Here is a 19,822-nt window from a genome sequence, read left to right on the forward strand (position 1 = left end):
AGGTAATTTTTTGTTACGTTTGTCATCCATTTTTCCCTCTTTCCCCTCTGCCCCATCAATGGTTCCGTCTGGACACTGACACCCACCAAACACTTAGCGCCTTCTGTCCCCTTTGGCACAACAGGCACTGCAATTGCACCAGTTTTTGCATTTCCCAAGTTCCTTACTATCCCCTCACTCACTCCCACAGACCGGCAAGTCTTCGCTTTCGAACCCATGTCTCCCCCATCCCATGACGTCCACCACTCCCCAATATCTGAGAGCCCGCTAAGCGCCGCTTTGTCTTTTCCTCAGCTGCTGTTACTCCCCTGTACCATGGGTTTCACCTTCTCCTTGGCCGCACTTGCCACTGGTACATCACAAATGGGCATATGTGCAAAGAAGTGGCTGAGTGAGGCGTTAGCTGTCATGGCTTAACGCCTCACTCCACCACTTCCGAAACGCAAGGCTGCACCATATTTACAAGAATATGGTGCAGCCTTGAGTTTCCCCCTTCCCTGGCGCTAGCTTAGCAGCCTAGCACCAATGCAGTGACCCATTTCAACATAGTGCAAGGGTGTCTGCGTGTAGGGGAAGATTGTTTATGTTCAGGAAGGTGTCCCTTCATGCACATAAACAAACTTTAAATGCCGTTTTGTCACTTCTATGTGTGCTGCTTAATGCAGCACACATGAAAGTTACAAAATGTAATTTTTTTTAAAGATTGTTTTATGTGCAGGAAGGGTCACTTTCCTGAACATAAACAATCCAAGGTGTTTTGCTTTTTCCATGTTTACCGCATGGTATGGAAAAAGCAAAAACCAGGAGAAATTAAGCATTTCTCCTTATTTGCCAAGTTAAGCCCAGGTTTTCCTTGGTCTTAATTTTGGTGCTGCCTCCTATTTACGCCAACCTTCTAAATAGGGGGCAGCATCAAAATCAATGGGTGTTGCACTGGAATGCCCACCGCAACACCCATTGCCCCCTCTTTCATGCTAAGCATAGCGTGAAAGGGGGCTTATTTACAAGGCAGCATTACGCCACGTTAAATGGGTTAATGCTGCCTTGTAAATAAGGGGAGGCCCTATCGCCAGATGACGTTTTCCGTGGCGATAGGGGCTTGTACATATGCCCCTAATTCTTCCCGTTGCCTTCTCTGCCATCCCGGAGCACCCCGTTATCTCCTCCTCATCATAGCGTACTTCTCCCTCTTCCTATTCATCGCTCTCATCCTCGTAAACTAGCACCATCTCAGCTTCACGCTCAAATGACCCACACACAGGCTCCTGCACCCATCTCTTCTTTCCTTCTATAGCTATGTCCTTCCGCCTAGAGCCGTCCTTTGCTGTTGGTCCACCTGCGTGAGCCCTCGCTGAAGGTTAGGCCGCCGCAGACCCCCTGCCGCTTCGGGTCAGCGTCCTGGGACCGTCTTGCACCCCACTGGCCTCCCACCTTCCTACTGGCCTCACTCGCCGGTCTCGCAGGCCTCACTGCCTTGCAGGCTGTCCCTGTCCCCTTTCCAGGATTCTGACCATCAGAAACCCAGACCCACTGGCCCCCGCCAGCCGGCCCCTCCACCTCTCCCCTCCTCTCCTTTTGGGGGATCCCCCCCACCCCAGTGATTCAGCAGCAGCTCCCTCCCTGGCCTCGCACATCCTGGCCTACCTATCCTCTGTTTCTTGAATGATGTGGAGCAGCTCTTTAATGCGCCCTTCTAAATCCAGCCCTTCCCATCTGGGCAGCATGGGGGCTGGTCTGCACCCCCCTCATACCTCCCATGTTCCTCAGACCCCAGACCACCCTTCTGGACAGGAGGCTCTGTCTCTTTCAAAGCAACCTGGGCCCCAGCCCATCTAGATTTTTGTATTACTGGGCACAGATTGCTTGTTGCCAATTCATCCCTGCTCCCAGGGGGGCCTCCTCCAGAGGGCTAACGCCCCCTTTCCCCTGGGGGCTCACTCGGCAGTATGCAGGTGCTGGCGCCTGCACTCTGCAGCGCTGGCTCCGTGTTGAGCGGCCCCGCCCCCGCCCCGCCCTACTCCTTACCCGGCTGCAGGTCACAAGTCCTAAAAAAAGAAGTGGGGGGACGCTCCAAGTTAGGTGGTGTCACCGGAAGTGACCTCACAGCCGGAAGTGACGTCACGAGATGGAGTCCCCTCTAATTAACAAAGGTTAGAAGGCATGGGGGCAGGTTCAAAGGGAAAAGGAGAATGTTATTTGCCGGTCTCCGTCTGAAATGCATAAACACATACTGACCTTTTCTAATATACGGCCACGAGCGCCCGTCTGTCATACTGAACGGCTCCATCAACGTGAAACAACTTAAAGAGCTCTGTTCGCCCTCTCTCGACAATAGAAGGTTAGGTTTGGTGAGTGCTGAGCGCGCGCGCAGGCTCGGGTACCGGCTCCATCTTTTGGGCAGGGTGGACGGCGTCCACCCGCTAAAACCCAGTAAAATAAGTGGGGGGACGCCGTCCACACGCGTGGTACCCCGACTCGAGCCCTGCCCGGCTGTGTGTGTTCGGGAAGCCGCACAGGCAGGCTCTTCCTCCTGCCTCCATGCTTGGCTCCAGATGTGTTCTTCTTCCCTGCCCGCCCTTGGCCTCTGGGCAGTTTACCAGTGGGTGGTGGCAGGCAGACAGGCCGCCACCTCTGCCGCGACCCCGCCAGAGCGCGTCGTGCGGCAAATGCCTGCCCATGCCTGATCTAGGACACTGGGCCTAAGGAGGCCTACCCAGCCCGCCTGGCCCAGCTCAAGTAACGCGGCCCGGACCACCTTGTTATCGCACTCCGCCACCGCCAGCATGACGTCGTACCCGGAGCCAGTTAGGTCCTAGCTCCCAGTTTGGTCGCACTGCTAAAAAGGGACACTGACTCTTTGAAACCCTATAACTTTAATTAAAAACCGAACTTTTCTAACTAACTTTTCTGAAACCCTTCCCTCCTGGTGGAGCATTGGTGTCAGAGAGAGGCCGGATACCCCTCTCCTAACACCTCTATAGACCTGCCTACTATAGCCCCGTCCCCTACTAATCTCACCCCCCCCCCACCTTGTCTTTCTGGTATATGGCACGTAGTACCCCGGGGGAGGACTGGTCTGTGACCCTCACTTCTCCCGGGGACAAGCATAGCGCCTCCCTTGCAAATTCATTATTGCTATGTTTTCTTTGCATTTAGACGTTTATTGCAGAGCGTTATTAATTTTGCCAAGTTTGTCCTCACAAGTAAATAATCACACATTGATAAAGCCAATAGGTTTGGGTACTGTTTAGTAGGTAAACACATATATATTTACTTTCATGCTTGTAATGTCAGTCCAGTCATTCAACTAGATTTATGGACCTCAGTATTTGTGTGTTTGCACATGTTTTTTTTTAATGTGTGGTCACCAATGTTTGTGTACTAGTTGGTATGGCTTCTGTACCACGTGGCCAAGAGATAATAAATATGGGGCAGAGTCTGGGGAGACCACCTGAGCTGGAACCTGTGAGACACTCAGCCATGTTTCTCGCACCTCTATTCTAGGCTCAGCGATTTCACACCACGTGATGGCTATCCGATTGGCACCCTGTTCAGTTGGCACTAGCGGAAGCGTCCCGATATATAATTACTTTCTCAACCCATTTGGGCCTATGGCGCTACAAACATTTGAATTACAGTATACCTAGCGCCGCCAAAGTATTCTAAAATGTAATACATGGGCTTCTTGCTGATCTCCCTGGAGTTTTCAATGTCAGTGGCGACATCATGATTCATAAAAAGTCTATCCCTGAGCACAACATGCAACTCAGAAACGTTCTCCAAAGGATCCAAGACTCCGGACTGACCCTGCAGTGCAGAATGTGCAAATTCCTCAAACAGAAACTGCATGTACTCTCCTCGGAAGGGGTGGCACCCAATCCAGAGAAAATGCGCGATATCAAGGATACTCCTCTACCGACGCTGGGCAAGGTAAATGACAGTGCCAAATTTGCCAAAGACTTAACAATGCTCTATCAGCCACTGCGAGACCTCACCAAGATGGCGGCACCTTGGCAGTGGAGTCCGGAGCAAGAAAAGACCTTTCAAGCAACCCAAGATGTCCAGTCAGAAGAAACAACATTGGTATACTTTGACCCCCTGTAAAGACACTACCATAGCTGTAAATGCAGGCCCCAAGTGCCTAGGGGCTGTGTTGATGCAACGGAGTGCAGGAGAAGAAGAGTGGACCTCTATAGCCTTCGCAGAAACAGGCAAATTGTATGCCCTTTAAGGCCCAGTGGAGCCAGTACACCTCACATGCACGGCACATCCAAAAAACCTTATACAGTGTCTGGCTCGAACTCAGCGCTGATCCTGATGGATGCCTTCTTCGACGACATGGAATTGTCATCCCGGTCAACCCGACTGACCAAGCGGTAAACCTTGCCCATGCCGTGCATCAAGGGATGGTTAAAACAAAAATCCACCTTTGGACCAAAGTGTGGTTCCCTTTGCTGGATGAGCAAGTCAAGACACTGTTACGGTCTTGTACTTGGTGTCAAGCATCTGGGGAAGTCAATCCACCAGCGCCTGTGGTGACTGAGAAGGGGCCTCGGCAACCATGGACATGTGTGAGCCTGGATTTCGGGAGTCTGACAGATGGGAAACTCATCATGGTGCTGATAGATAACAGTTCTAAATACCCTGAGGTTGAGATCCTCTCATTATTGAGTGCGACAGAAGCAATTCCAAAACTGGAGAAAGTGATTGCCACCCATAGATTATTCAAGGAGTTGAGGATGGATAACAGTTCACCCTTCCAAGGGCAAGAGATTGCGTCCTATCTGCTGAAGTCACTCTGGATCATTCATAAGAGGATCACGCCCCATTGGTCTGAAGACAACGAGGAGGTGGAAAGATTTATGAGGACTTTGAACAAAGTCATTCGGATTGCTAATCAGCAGTCAACTGGCCATCTATTCTTTCCTGCTTCCCTACCAACAAATGCCGCATTCCACGACAGGACTGCACATTTATCAATGTACAGAGTAGTGGTTGACTCCATTTCTCATCACCCCAACTGGTGTCCTGAGGCCATTGACAACCAAAGAGTGTTTGAAAAGAGATTGGCATCCAATGATCGAGTCAGTCAGTACTGCACAGCCAGAACATCCCCACTAAAACTTGGAGATCAAGTAGTAATCAAGGACCGGTCTCCCAACAGTAAATTCCTGTCACCAATTGGACACCACCCGTGAACTATAATCCATGTGCATTGCACCAAAGAGACCACCTGGAGAAGATCGGAAGAAGTCACAAGGAATGTATCCATGCTTAAGCATTTCCATACCACTGATACACCCACTGAGGCACCTTCATGGAGCACTGGATGATGCATCTTCATGGAGCACTGGGTGATGCATTTTCATGGAGCGCTGGATGATGCACCTTCATGGAGCACTGGGTGACGCACCTGAGGGGAGCACTGGGTGATGAACCTTCATGGAGCACTGGGTGATACACCTGAGGGGAGGACTGGGTGATGCACCTTAGGGGAGCACTGGTTGATGCACCTTCATGGAGCGCTGGGTGATGCACCTGAAGGGAGCACTTGGTGATGCACCATCATGGAGCACTGAGTGATGCACCTTCATGGAGCACTGGGTGGTGCACCTTTATGGAGCGCTGGGTGGTGCACCTTCATGGAGCACTGGGTGGTGCACCTTCATGGAGCACTGGGTGGTGCACCTTTATGGAGCACTGGGTGGTGCGCCTTCAAGGAGCACTGGGTGATGCGCCATCATGGAGCACCGAGTGATTCACCTTCATGGAGCACTGGGTGGTGCACCTTCATGGAGCACTCGGTGGTGCACCTTCATAGAGCACTGGGTGATGAACCATCATGGAGCACTGTGTGATGCACCTTCATGGAGCACTGTGTGATGCAGCTTCATGGAGCACTGGATGATGCACCTTCATGGAGCGCTGGGTGATGCACCTGAAGGGAGCACTTGGTGATGGACCATAATCGAGCACTGAGTGATGCACCTTCATGGAGCACTGGGTGGTGCACCTTTATGGAGCACTGGGTGATGCACCTTCATGGAGCACTGGGTGGTGCACCCTCATGGAGCACTGGGTGATACACACTCAGAGAGCACTGAGTGAGGCGCCTTCAATGAGCACTGGGTGATGCACCATCATGGAGCACTGAGTGATGCACCTTCATGGAGCACTGGGTGGTGCACCTTTATGGAGCACTGGGCGGTGCACCTTCATGGAGCACTGGGTGGTGCACCTTCATGGAGCACTGGGTGGTGCACCTTTATGGAGCACTGGGTGGTGCACCTTCATGGAGCACTGGGTGGTGCACCTTCATGGAGCACTGGGTGGTGCACCTTTATGGAGCACTGGGTGGTGCACCTTCATGGAGCACTGGGTGATGCACCTGAAGGGAGCACTTGGTGATGGACCATAATCGAGCACTGAGTGATGCACCTTCATGGAGCACTGGGTGGTGCACCTTTATGGAGCACTGGGTGATGCACCTTCATGGAGCACTGGGTGGTGCACCCTCATGGAGCACTGGGTGATACACACTCAGAGAGCACTGAGTGATGCGCCTTCAATGAGCACTGGGTGATGCACCATCATGGAGCACTGAGTGATGCACCTTCATGGAGCACTGGGCGGTGCACCTTTATGGAGCACTGGGTGGTGCACCTTCATGGAGCACTGGGTGGTGCACCTTCATGGAGCACTGGGTGGTGCACCTTTATGGAGCACTGGGTGGTGCACCTTCATGGAGCACTGGGTGGTGCACCTTCATGGAGCACTGGGTGGTGCACCTTTATGGAGCACTGGGTGGTGCACCTTCATGGAGCACTGGGTGATGAACCATCATGGAGCACTGTGCGATGAACCTTCATGGAGCACTGTGTGATGCAGCTTCATGGAGCACTGGATGATGCACCTTCATGGAGCGCTGGGTGGTGCACCTTCATGGAGCACTGGATGATACACTTTCAGAGAGCACTGAGTGATGCGCCTTCAATGAGCACTGGGTGATGCACCATCATGGAGCACTGAGTGATGCACCTTCATGGAGCATTGGGTGGTGCACCTTCATGGAGCTCTGGGTAATGAACCATCATGGAGCGCTGTGTAATGCACCTTCAGGGAGCACTGGGTGATGCACCTTTATGTAGCACTGGATGATGCACCTTAATGGAGCACTGGGTGATGCACCTGAGGGGAGCGCTGGGTGATGCACCTTCATGGAGCACTGGGTGATGCACCTTCATGGAGCACTGGGTGATTCACCAGAGGGGAGCACTGGTCGATGCACCTTCATAGGGCGCTGGGTGATGCTCCTTCATGGAGCACTGAGTGATGCACCTTTATGGAGCTCTAGGTTATGCACCTTCATGATGCACAGGGTGATCCACCTTCATGGAGCACTGTGTGATGCAGCTTCATAGAGCACTGAGTGATGCATCTGAAGGGAGCACTTGGTGATGTATCATCATGGAGCACTGAGTGATGCACCTTCATGGAGCACTGGTTAGTGCACCTTCATGGAGCACTGGGTGGTGCACCTTCATGGAGAACTGGTTGATGCACCTGAGGGGAGCACTGGGTGATGCACCTGAGGGGAGCACTGGTTGATGCACCTGAGGGGAGCACTGGGTGATGCACCTGAGGGGAGCACTGTGTGACACACCTTCACGGAGGACTGAGTGATGCACCTTTATGGAGCACTGAGTGATGCATCTGAGGGGAGCATTGGGTGATGCACCTGAGGGGAGCATTGGGTGATGCTCCAGAGGGGAGCGCTGGGTGATACACTTGAGGGGAGCGCTGGGTGATACACCTGTGGGGAGCGCTGGGTGATGCACCTGAGGGGAGCAGGTGTGATGCACCTGAAGGGAGCACTGAGTTATGCACCTTCATGGAGAGGTGTGTGGCGCACCTGAGGGGAGCACATGTGATGAACCTGAAGGGAGCACTGAATTATGCACCTTCATGGAGCGCTGTGTGGTGCACCTGAGTCAAGCACTGGGTGGTGCACCTTCATGGAGTGCTGGGTGATGCACCATCATGGAACGATGGGTAATGCACCTGAGGGGAGCACTGGTCGATGCAACTTCATGGAGCGCTGGGTGATGCACCATCATGGAACAATGGGTGATACACCTGAGGGGAGCACTGGGTGATGAACCTTCATGAATGCCTTTGATGAGAGGGGGACAGATTTACCATTTCATCTACAAACTTAACCACGTTAGGGAAAGTGTCAGCCTTTAGGGGGTTCCAATTTGCAGAAAGTGTTGGACTTTAGAGGACAATGGGAGTTCAAATTTACTAATCGCACTCCAAACTTAAACACACGGAAAATGCAGCATTTCTGTATTTCAAAATCAGTCACTACCTTGCATTTATAGTAGACATTACACTAAAAAGAATAGATGACACAAATCTATTTTAATTATTTCCCAAAAAAGAGCAACCTAAAAAAGTAAATTGAGAGTACTTTAAAAAAATGTAAAAATACATCTTTACCATAATTTTCACATTGATAACTATAAATATTTAAAAAGTTTATTAACAGATACTTTATTTAATTTTTAAGTGATGAAATTAACATTAAGGTGCCGATTCCGATCCTGTAAAACCTGGGTACGAACCGTCGTACGGAGCGCTTTCTCCGTCCGACTCGTACCCGGGAAAACCAGCTTACAAACCCGCAAGTACGATTCGTACAGAAATACAATTTCCGTACGATTCGTACAAAACACCGACCGGCTAAAATATACCCACAATTCCGATCCGGGACACCGCGTACGTGACGTCCGGACGGAGTTAGGCAGCGTTTTACGAACCCGCAAGTACGATTCGTGCCTACGTCACTCCGCACGTAGCATTTTTTACGGGAGCCAAAAACTGCCGGGAAATTGAGGAGGACGCGAGGAAGGAGCACCTGTACGCGACGGACAGCCATGGACCCCATCCTACGTGTCATTCCGGCCCTCATAGCCTACGACCTGGTGCACAGGAACCGACGTAGACGCCGCAGAAGGTCAGAACAACACCCAGGGGCAAAGGTGGGGGGCAGGGGCAGGAAACATAACCCCCACCCAAGGCAAAATGTATACATGCCCTGTACATACCGTACCTCCAGGGACTGGTCACTCGGGGGGGGCGTGTCCACCAAGGCCTGCGTCCCGCCACAACGGAAGTGGACGTGGACGTGTCCCGCCACCACAACAATTGTGGTACGCACCATACCCACGCCTTAAGAGCGTGCGTAGGGGTTGTACCACGCCTACCCCTACGTCACCCCAACATTGGGGGTACGGCCCGTACCCAGGCCTAAAGAGCGTGGGAACGGGTCGTACCACGCCTACCCCTACTTCACCCCAACAATGGTGGTACGGCCCGTACCCACGTTCTGTAGGCCTGGGTACGGGCCGTACCCCTACGACACCCCAACAATGGTGGTACGGCCCGTACCCACGCTCTTCAGGCCTGGGTACGGGCTGTACCCTTAGATCCAAAGGTACAGGGCTGCTCAGAAGTGCCCGTCCTAAAAAGGCCAGAATGGGAGGTAGATCTTTCCGCACAGTGGCAGCGAAGTCCTGGAACCTCCTGCCCATGGACATCAGGTTAGAGGTGAATGAGACCTCTTTTAGGAAGAAACTGAAAACTTTCCTCTTCGATCTGTGATAGGCTCTTTTTTTTCTACTCACTTCACTCTCTCCTCAGCGCGGGGACACGCCGGGAGGCGTCACCAGGCGCTTTACAAGCTCCTTTAAACTAAACTGTACCACCATTCTTGGGGTGACGCAGGGGTACGCGTGTTGCGACCGTACCCATGCTCTGAAGGCCTGGGAACGGGCCGTACCCCTACGTCACCCCAACAACAGTGGTACTGCGCGTACCCAGGCCTGAAGAGCGTGGGTACGGGTCGCAACACGCGTACCCCTACGTCACCCCAAGAATGGTGGTACGGCCCGTACCCAGGCCTGAAGAGCATGGGTACGGGCTGTACCACCATTGTTGGGGTGACGTAGGGGTAGGCGTGGTACGACCCGTACCCACGCTCTTCAAGCCTGGGTACGGGCCGTACCACCATTCTTGGGGTGACGTAGGGGTAGGTGTGGTACGACCCGTACCAACGCTCTTAAGGCCTGTGTACGGGCCGTACCCCTACGGCACCCCAACAATGGTGGTACGGCCCGTACCCACGCTCTTAAGGCCTGGGTACAGGTCGTACCCCCAATGTTGGGCTGACGTAGGGGTAGGCGTGGGACGACCCGTACCCACGCTCTGAAGGCCTGGGTACGGGCCGTACCCCTATGGCACCCCAACATTTGGGGTACGGCCCATACCCAGGCCTGAAGAGCGTGTGGGCGGGTGGGTGGGTGTCGTGCTACGATCCACATCAGTGGACAGAGACATAGGGGTGGGTGCCGATCACTCCCAGCAGTGCCCAGACATATGAGGGGTGGGTGCCTATCACTCCCAGCAGTGCCCAGACATATGAGGGGTGGGTGCAGAGGACTCCCAGCAGTGCCCAGACATATGAGGGGTGGGTGCCTATCACTCCCAGCAGTGCCCAGACATATGAGGGGTGGGTGCAGAGGACCCCCAGCAGTGCCCAGACATATGAGGGGTGGGTGCCTATCACTCCCAGCAGTGCCCAGACATATGAGGGGTGGGTGCCTATCACTCCCAGCAGTGCCCAGACATATGAGGGGTGATATCGAATTATACAGAGAAGCTAGTGTCTGTGGACAGTCGAGCACAGAATCTGGACCACACACCGTTGCCAAAAATGGATGAGCAGGAACCATGTCTTTTAACTTTTGACACATGCTGCAAAGCACAAACATTAAACCCTGCACAACATGACTGGGTCAATACTTGTTGAGTGTCTGTTCCGACTATCATCACACACAGGCCAGACCTGGCAAGGAGACATAAGCTTTGGACATGTAGGCCTTGCCCGCACAAACCACCCCATACCTGAGACAATGTGATTGAGACAGAGGAAGGACTTACACCTCTTAATCAGGGATCACAAAAATGGGCTCCATTAAATCCTAATTGCACTCTAACTACCCCTCGTGGGGCTGACCACACATATTATTGACAAACAACCATCATCAGATAGTTGTACACAGACACACAGGCACTGGCCAGTGTGAGGATGCACAAGCCACATTGGGTCACCCTGTACAGTGTACACATGTAGCACACTTTACGTAAATACAAATGAGGCCAGACTACAATGCCACAGAGGCCAACCTATGCTGAAGACACTGAGAATGTCCACAGTGTTGGATGACACACATGATTCCTAGGAAAAGGTGTCTCAGGGGACTGTAGTGGCCACACTGCTCCATGGTCCTGGATAGATCTGACTGCAACAGGAGCAACCGTCCCCGCACTATGCATATCTCCCCCTCATGCACATCATGTCTGAGGCCACAACATCGGTCATGCATGCTGCAAGGCAGTTCATTTTAAGCCTCACACTCCTATGTTGAGACTCTGCATCAGTGCCAACAATCATGGACCCCCAAATGACTGAACTGGACAGGGCACAGGCAAGGTCCCAACACATGTCACAGACCACCCCCACACATGATGCTGCAAGCATTGGGCACTTGGATTAACTGCCAGCCTAGATTACCTTGTGCAAGAGTGACTACACACAGACCAGGGAACACATGTCAAGGAGGGGAAGGGAGGAAGAACAGGACCGGTTGATTTTGGGGAACAGGATATGCACTGCACATATAAACCCTGTCAGTGTATCCAGGCGACTGAGCACTTCCAAAAGCTGGTGACACACAACAAACACACATGTACCTACCCCCTTCCTGCTGCTGCTTCTCCTGTAACCGCCTATCCCTGTCAGGGAAGACCACCGCCAGGACACGCTTCATTTGGTGGATCAGGCGCCGGCGCCCGCGGTTCTTGCCTTCTGGTGAGTCCCCCAGCAGGACCCGGGCGATCCTCCTGGTCCAGCAACGGATATCCTGCCAGCGTTTCCTCACCTGGGCCAGGCGCCGACTGCGACCCTCCACTGACCTCACAGCCCTGACGGCCCGATTCCAAATCTCCCCCTTGGCGTAGGCGGCTACCTGTGAGGATGACAAAGTGAGACAACATCAATACACCTGCTCCATGTCACAGAGACACACATTAGAACAATTGGGCTTGTTTGAACAGGGCATAGTATGCAGCCAACTCATTGCACCTTTGTCAAAGGGACATTATCCTCTGGGGAAGGCCAAATGCACTACGTGGCATTTAAAGTACACAGGTGGCATGAGGGGTGCGACAGAATCAATGATCATGGCTTACACTGTGCATCACAAGCAACACCAGGATTATGGACAGCACCTCAAAGCAGTCACATGCCCCAGGCCACTGACGCAACCTCAGCAGAGTACACAGACACACACAGGCACACGACAATGACCTGCCATTGGCAACTGCGGGTACAAACATCACTCTGCACATGTGCCACTTGACTGGGGGGAGTCACAGGTGTGGGGCTAGCTCAGCACATCAGACACACAGCACGGCTCCCTGCTCACATCAGATGGGTAGGGCATATGCATCCTCCATGCAGCTGGGGTGCAACACTCCACATAGACACTCACCCACATGACAGGGGACTTACACACACACCAATGTCCAGGGGCCGTACACATCATTTGGACACTATAACAACAGGTACACTCAACTCACACACATCTGTGGGTACAGTCACCTGTCACACTGGGGGGACCACAGAATCACATCAGGACTATAGAAACAACATTCCCAAGAGGATTAGCCAGGCTGAATGTGGCATGCACCATGCAGTGATTGTCACAGTAAGCATAATGCAAGTGAGGAGTGCAGATATGAACCACATCAGGCTCTGCATGGGAGACATAAGGCATTCCCCCCCTGGGACCCACCATGAACAACATTGCATGTCTGTCACACCTGGACACAATGCCAGAAGTGACAGACACAAAAAGGGGCACAGTCACAGCTAGTGGAGTCAGCACTCACCTGCTCCCCTGGTCTCCCATACAGGCAGGGGTACTGTGGGAGGATGACGTCCAGCAACACCTCATTCTCCTCTTGGGTGAAAGGCTGGGCCCTCTCCACAGACCTGGACATGGTGCCAGAGGAATCAAGAGCAGCAGCAGTGGTAAGGAATGAAAGGTTGTGCAGGCAAGTGCTCTTTCATGGGTCCTGGCTGCCTTATATCTCCCTTGCTGGGCTGTTTCATTTACAGGAGTACAGAGTGATTGGTCAATCTCATTTGCATCCTACGTTTCCTCCAATCCCTTTAAACCTACCCCAGTGAGGGCCTTTGCATGGTTCAAAATTTGAGCATGATGTAAAATCAACAACCACTTTGCAACATAGTATATTGTTTCCAACTGACTTTTGCTGGCCACCTGATGAAAAATTTTGAACTGGAAACTCGGTCTCCATGCCAACCAGCATGCATTTAGGCCCTTATACTTGTCCCTCATTTGTCCCCTATGTAATTTCACTATCCACACACAGGTACGGTGCGTTCCACACGTACCCCTAGGGCACCACTACTCCAGTGATACGGTCCGTACACGCGTGTGTAGGGCCCGTATCTCTATGGCGTACGCCTACGCCAACACTACCCTAGTGCTACGGGCCGTACCCACGCGGGTAAGGCCCGTAGCACTATGGTAGTGTTGCTGTAGGCATACGCCATAGAGATACGGGCCGTACATACGCGGGTACGGCCCGTATCTCTATGGTGTACGCCTACAGCAACACTACCCTAGTGCTAAGGGCCGTACCCGCGTGTGTAGGGCCCGTAGCACTATGGTAGTCTTGCCGTAGGCGTACGCCATAGTGCTACAGGCCATACATATGCGGGTACGAGCCGTATCTCTATGGCGTACGCCTACGCCAACACTACCCTAGTGCTACGGGCCATACCCACGTGTGTAGGGCCCGTAGCACTATGGTACTGTTGCCGTAAGCATACGCCATAGAGATACGGGCTGTACATACGCAGGTACGAGCCGTATCTCCATGGCGTATGCCTACACCAACACTACCCTAGTGCTACGGGCCGTACCCGCGTGTGTAGGGCCCGTAGCACTATGGTAGTGTTGCCGTAGGCGTACGCCAAAGAGATACGGTTTGTACATACGCGGGTACGAGCCGTATCTCTATGGCGTACGCCTACGCCAACACTACCATGGGGATAGGACCAGTGTGTACACGTACGTGTGTACGGTCCTTGCACACACGCGTACTCCTACCCATATTGTGATATGACCGTACACACGCCCTCAGAGCGTGTGTACGGTGCGTTTCAAAGCTTACACTGGTGATAGGAGGCGCACAGGAAAGTTATGGAGGTGTATGACTCGCACAAGGATGGACATCAAGTCATTGTCAGTGCAGTGCATCATGTGTAGGGCCTAGGTGTGTCAGGCAGTGAGCTGGCACATGTCTCCTCATGTTTTAACCCAATAGTTGTGTGATGACCTGTGTACACATGTCATGTGTGATGGGGCACCATGTGGCGCACTTCCCCTTCACACCTTTTACATGTGTGCATGTATTTCAAACTTGTCAAGCACTGCATCACTGGCATGGCACAGTCCCCAACACCCGCAAATGTCCCCTGATGCCAGGTACACGGATGATGACACCTGACATCTCACTACCAGCGTGCCACGATGTGACTATGTCATGTGTGTGTCATGTGTTCCCATGATCTTGCTGTTGGTGTTCCGTCAACGGCATCTGCTGTAGCTGCATCCAACATGTGTCTGTGTGTAGATGCCCATGTCACACTATTACGCACACCAGGACACATGTGGAATAACACATGACGTGTGTCTGTATGCATCTAACCGGGACTTGCGAGCTTAGGACATATCTGCGTAGTCTTAATGTCTGTGTGATCATATTTGACATGTACCCCTTCATGGCAAGGTGTGTGGTCTGTCCTTTTTCCATGACATGTGACCTGTGCGTCTAGCTTGCCGGCAGCTGTCTGTATGAGATGACATCCTTAAAATGCACATATGTGGATGTATGTCACTCCTGTATTGTGTCTGGCCGTTCACTCACACTGGCCCACAGCTACATTCATGGCATGTCATGTAGACCTTGACAATCCATGTTTGTAGCTGGCTCTTGGTAGGAGTATCACCTGGCTGGCATACGTGTGCAGGATGTATTGCACAGACGAGACTCTGTATGTGGCATATGTGTATTAGCTGTTGAACATGTGCTCAGTTCATTGACATTGGTGTAGTAATGTACTCAATCTTTGTTATTCCTTCCAATTTTCTGCAGGGCACCGCCTTTCCCCCGACCAATGCCAGACTTGGCTGCCATGAGGGAACGTGACTGCATACGCCACTACAGATTCCCCCAACGGTTAATTGTGGACCTGACAAACAGGCTGGCACCACACCTCCAACTGCGACACAGTTATCCGACTGCGCTGACCCCCAAGATGAGGGTGATGTCAGCACTACATTTCTTTGCCACCGGTACGTTTCAATTGACCATAGCTGATGTGGGTGGCATGTCTCAGACCATGTTCAGCCATGTCCTGCATGATGTTTTAGAAGCCATGTTGGAGCACCTGGATGAATTCATCCATTTTCCAACTCGTGAGCAGTTGACAGGTATCAAGGATGAGTTCTATGCCCTGGGAGGGATGCCCCATGTAATTGGGTCCATTGATGGGACACATGTGGCTTTGGTACCACCACAGGCACAGGAGTTAGCCTTCCGTAACCGTAAACATTACCACTCCATTAATGCCCTTGTGGTGTGTCTTGCTAACATGGTGATTTCCCATGTCTGTGCACGTTTTCCAGGGTCAGCACACGATGCCTACACCATGAGGCGTAGCAGGGTGCCAGAAATGATGCTGCAGCTGCACAACGAACAAGCATGTCTTGTTGGTGAGTAGACTCTGTTTGTCCAGTTTTCAGCGGTATCTTAGTATGTGACGGCATCTCCTGACCCACTTCTTTACATGATGTTTCCATGTAGGGGACTCTGGCTATCCCAACATGCCATGGCTGGTGACGCCTCTCCGCAACCCGAGAACAGCTGCAGATCACCGTTACAACAACGCCCATGGGCAGACCAGGCGAGTGATTGAGAGGACGTTTGGCCTCCTGAAGAGCCGATTCCGCTGCCTCCACAAGACCGGCGGGTCCCTCCCATATGCACCGGTGAAGGTCTGCAAAATCTTCCTTGTGTGCTGCATGCTGCACAACATGGCAGTGGAGAAAGCTGTGCCACTCATCCTGGATCCCGATGAGCAGGACCATCCACCCGTTGAGGATGACGGCCTTGGTCACGAGGCAAGTGAGGAGGAGGAGGAGGAGGAGGAGGACATCCGGAGTCAGCTCATATGCAACTTCTTCTCATAATGGTGAGTCCCTGGGTCTGAGTGTGCACGCTTTGAGCCTTGTGTGGCATGTGTTGCAATGTGTGTGTCCAGCTGACTGTATGCTAAGTGACTTTGAGGTGTGTGCTGATGTGTCACTCGATTGCTGATGTCATTCCACACATTTTAACTGACACACTCAATTGACAACTGGCATGGTGTCAACCTTATTCATGTAGAGTACATGACCATGCATGCGGATGACTATGTTTTTCCTGACTTCTTGTGTGTCTCTCATCCCCAGGTAGTTGCGCATGCTGTCTGCTTGTGGCATCGTTGTGCTCCTGCTATTCCTCATGAGTGATGCAACGTGTGCTGAATCAGCGTTACATGCACGGACATGGTGAAAATTCTCCTTTGGGTAAGGATTGCAGCAAGGCTTTTTGGGTGTGGTAGTTGTTTGTAATGTGTGGGCACTGCTCCTGTGCAGGTTATGTTACATGTCGACTCACCATGGGGCACATGACATGTGGCATGACTCAAATGAATTGATAGTCACACTTCGTGACAGTCATCTGTTATGGGATTGTGGTTTGTGGTGAAGGCATCAATGTGTGTGAAGGCATCAATGTGTGTACAACTTCCCTCTGAAACATACGGGAGACTACGGGTGGACATATTGCAGGACATCCCCATATGATGCTCAATGGGGAATTGCAGCCTCTCCGTGTGCAGCAGGGGATGTTTGGCTCAACCCCTTCATTTGTGTGCCAGTACAATGGATTTACAGCATCTGTGGTGCAAAGGGGGTGTCCGGTGTAGGTCCCACATGTTAATCCAATAGACCTATGAGTCTGTTAATGTTGATGCTTTTGCATAGGTGTGAGCCTGAGTAATAAAGGTGTTCCTCAGCCTCCAAGGTGCCTCATCTCTGTCAATGCAGGTCTCTTGCCACTGTGCATGCAGCATCTCTGGCATGGTTGTCAAGGATTGTGCATATGAGTCTATGTGTAGATTAGCAACCTGCATGCTGTTCTTCATGTATTTGATTCTCTATTGTGCATGATGTCCATGGCTGTGTATGTGTTTTGGCATGTTAGTCCCCCCCACGGGCTGTCAACACCTTCTGGGGTGTGTTTCCTGTGCGCAGCTTGGCCTTCAGTTTCAGGATCCGGTGTCAGTCATCTTTGGTGATTGTGCATCCTTTGTCTCTGGGTGTGCCATTGCAAACCGTTAACTCCTTCCTTGACATACACCTGTTGCAGTAGTCCTTTCTGACATCCTAGTCATCATCAACTGGTATGCCATTGACATCCAGGCGCTCCTCACCCTCACCAAGGACGCAGACATTTCCAGTTCCAATAGTCAAGATTGCATGGGATCCATAGATGAATGGCAGAACAGCAGCCACCTGAGGATGGACTTGTACAGGACTGAGGTCAACATCTGAGGATTGTCCCCTTACAGCTGGCTCAACTGCTTGAGTCCCACCCACAGAAGCCCCGCACAGGCACCCAGTGTCTACGCACACAAGATGTTGTGCATCATGGATTGCTTGCTCACATTTGCCATGGTAATCACCAGCATCTGTACCTCACACTGCAACACCCTCAGCATTATGCACATGATCCCCAGATAGATCCACTCCAAGGTAAGACGGACCATCCCCCAGGTCCACGACAACATCCGTGTCAAATACTGCCCTGCCCTCTACGGAGCAGCCACATCCAAAATCCAGGGACACTTGTCCACATCCAGGCTGCATCTGCACACCTCAGCGTCAACATCCCTCGCCCCAGCCACATCACCGTCCAGCAGAGATAGCTGCAATGGATCACTGTGTGCTGCAGGATGACCTTCAGACTCCTCACCCACACTCAGGAGGCAGGCCACAACCCTGACCCAAAACCAACCTTGTACCACTGTCATCCGAGACCCCGTAGTGCCATCTCCGTGCATCCAACCTTGACCTGGCCACCATTCTTCTGATCCACCGTACTCCTGCATGCAGGACATAGTTCTCACACCTGGGAAGACATACCTGCGACTCCCTCCCCGGGGAATCACTGACAAAATATCGAAAGACACAAAATCGACTTACAAATATATCGATACAAAATTATCGATCACATTATTATCGACATCACATACTTATTTAAAACATTACAAAAATATCGAACACACTATATCGAACTACATAAATATAGATACACAAAATATCGCAAACACAATTATCGGAATCCTGAAATGTCGACGCTCATTAATAAACATATACTACATTACAAAATATCGTGAACTAAAATATCGACCACTAAAATATCTCCATTTTACTAATATCGACTATATAAAATTAAATTAAATACTAAAATCACACAACATAAACACCAAATAATGTCTTTTAACTCTACACTAAATTAATATTAAACAAGAATATATTTACTACATTTAAAAATAGATTACAAAACGTAAGTATTTACTAAAACATTATTAACAACCTTCCTACATTAAACAACAATATTATTGAATTATACTTTATCAATTCATGCATACAATACATAATATAATGTTTAGAAAAATACATATAGAATAATACACCACTAAACCACTAATTAGCGTTTTCCTTATTAGGAAACTAACTACCAGAATTAAAATAAAAAAAATTCGAACTAACCAATAAAAACACTCCAAATTCAAACTGACCAATAAAACACAAATTACAACATCCAAAGCACTATAAAAAGAAGTTCTACTTCATTCACACTCCAGAACCAAAAAAAATAAATTAAATGAAGAAGAAAGTCTACTGGATTGCAACTGCAGGTATAAGGAAATCAACATACAGCAAATATTTAAAACTATCACAAGTAAGTTAACTATATTATAGTCATTAAGACTCAAAGCTAATAAATTGTAATTACAATATACATACACTATAAATAAATAAATGTCTTCTTTCTATTTCATGTTTTCACTACAGGAAACTCAAAAAGAAACTAAGAAAATACAGAACAGCACCAAAAAAGATACAACTAACAAAGTAAGTATTTCACAACCAAAAATCAACTAATAGATTAGAAACCACCCAAATTAAATCCCAAATGCAAATCCCCTAACCATTCCCTATAAAAATATAGAAACAAATCTTAAAACAAATGTACTTTTATTTTCCACAGAAAGAAAATACTTGAAGAAAACTCCACAAATAAAGAAGAAAAAGGATTCTACTCAAACACATCAAAACCAACTATGTAAGTATATTGCAACTAAATCTTGGTTTTTTTCTACTAAAATTCAAACAAGAGCATATATAATAACTATAATATATATTTTTCATAGATAAAGCTACATCAAAATGACTGAAGGAGCAGAATTCATAACAAGCCAGAAGGGAAAAATGTTACTATGCTATATGGGATACACTTACACACAGGAAAAAGTGTATGGTTTAAAAGT

The sequence above is a fragment of the Triturus cristatus genome, chromosome 3_2 (assembly GCF_964204655.1).
Source record: "Triturus cristatus chromosome 3_2, aTriCri1.1, whole genome shotgun sequence".
Lineage (NCBI taxonomy): Eukaryota > Metazoa > Chordata > Amphibia > Caudata > Salamandridae > Triturus > Triturus cristatus.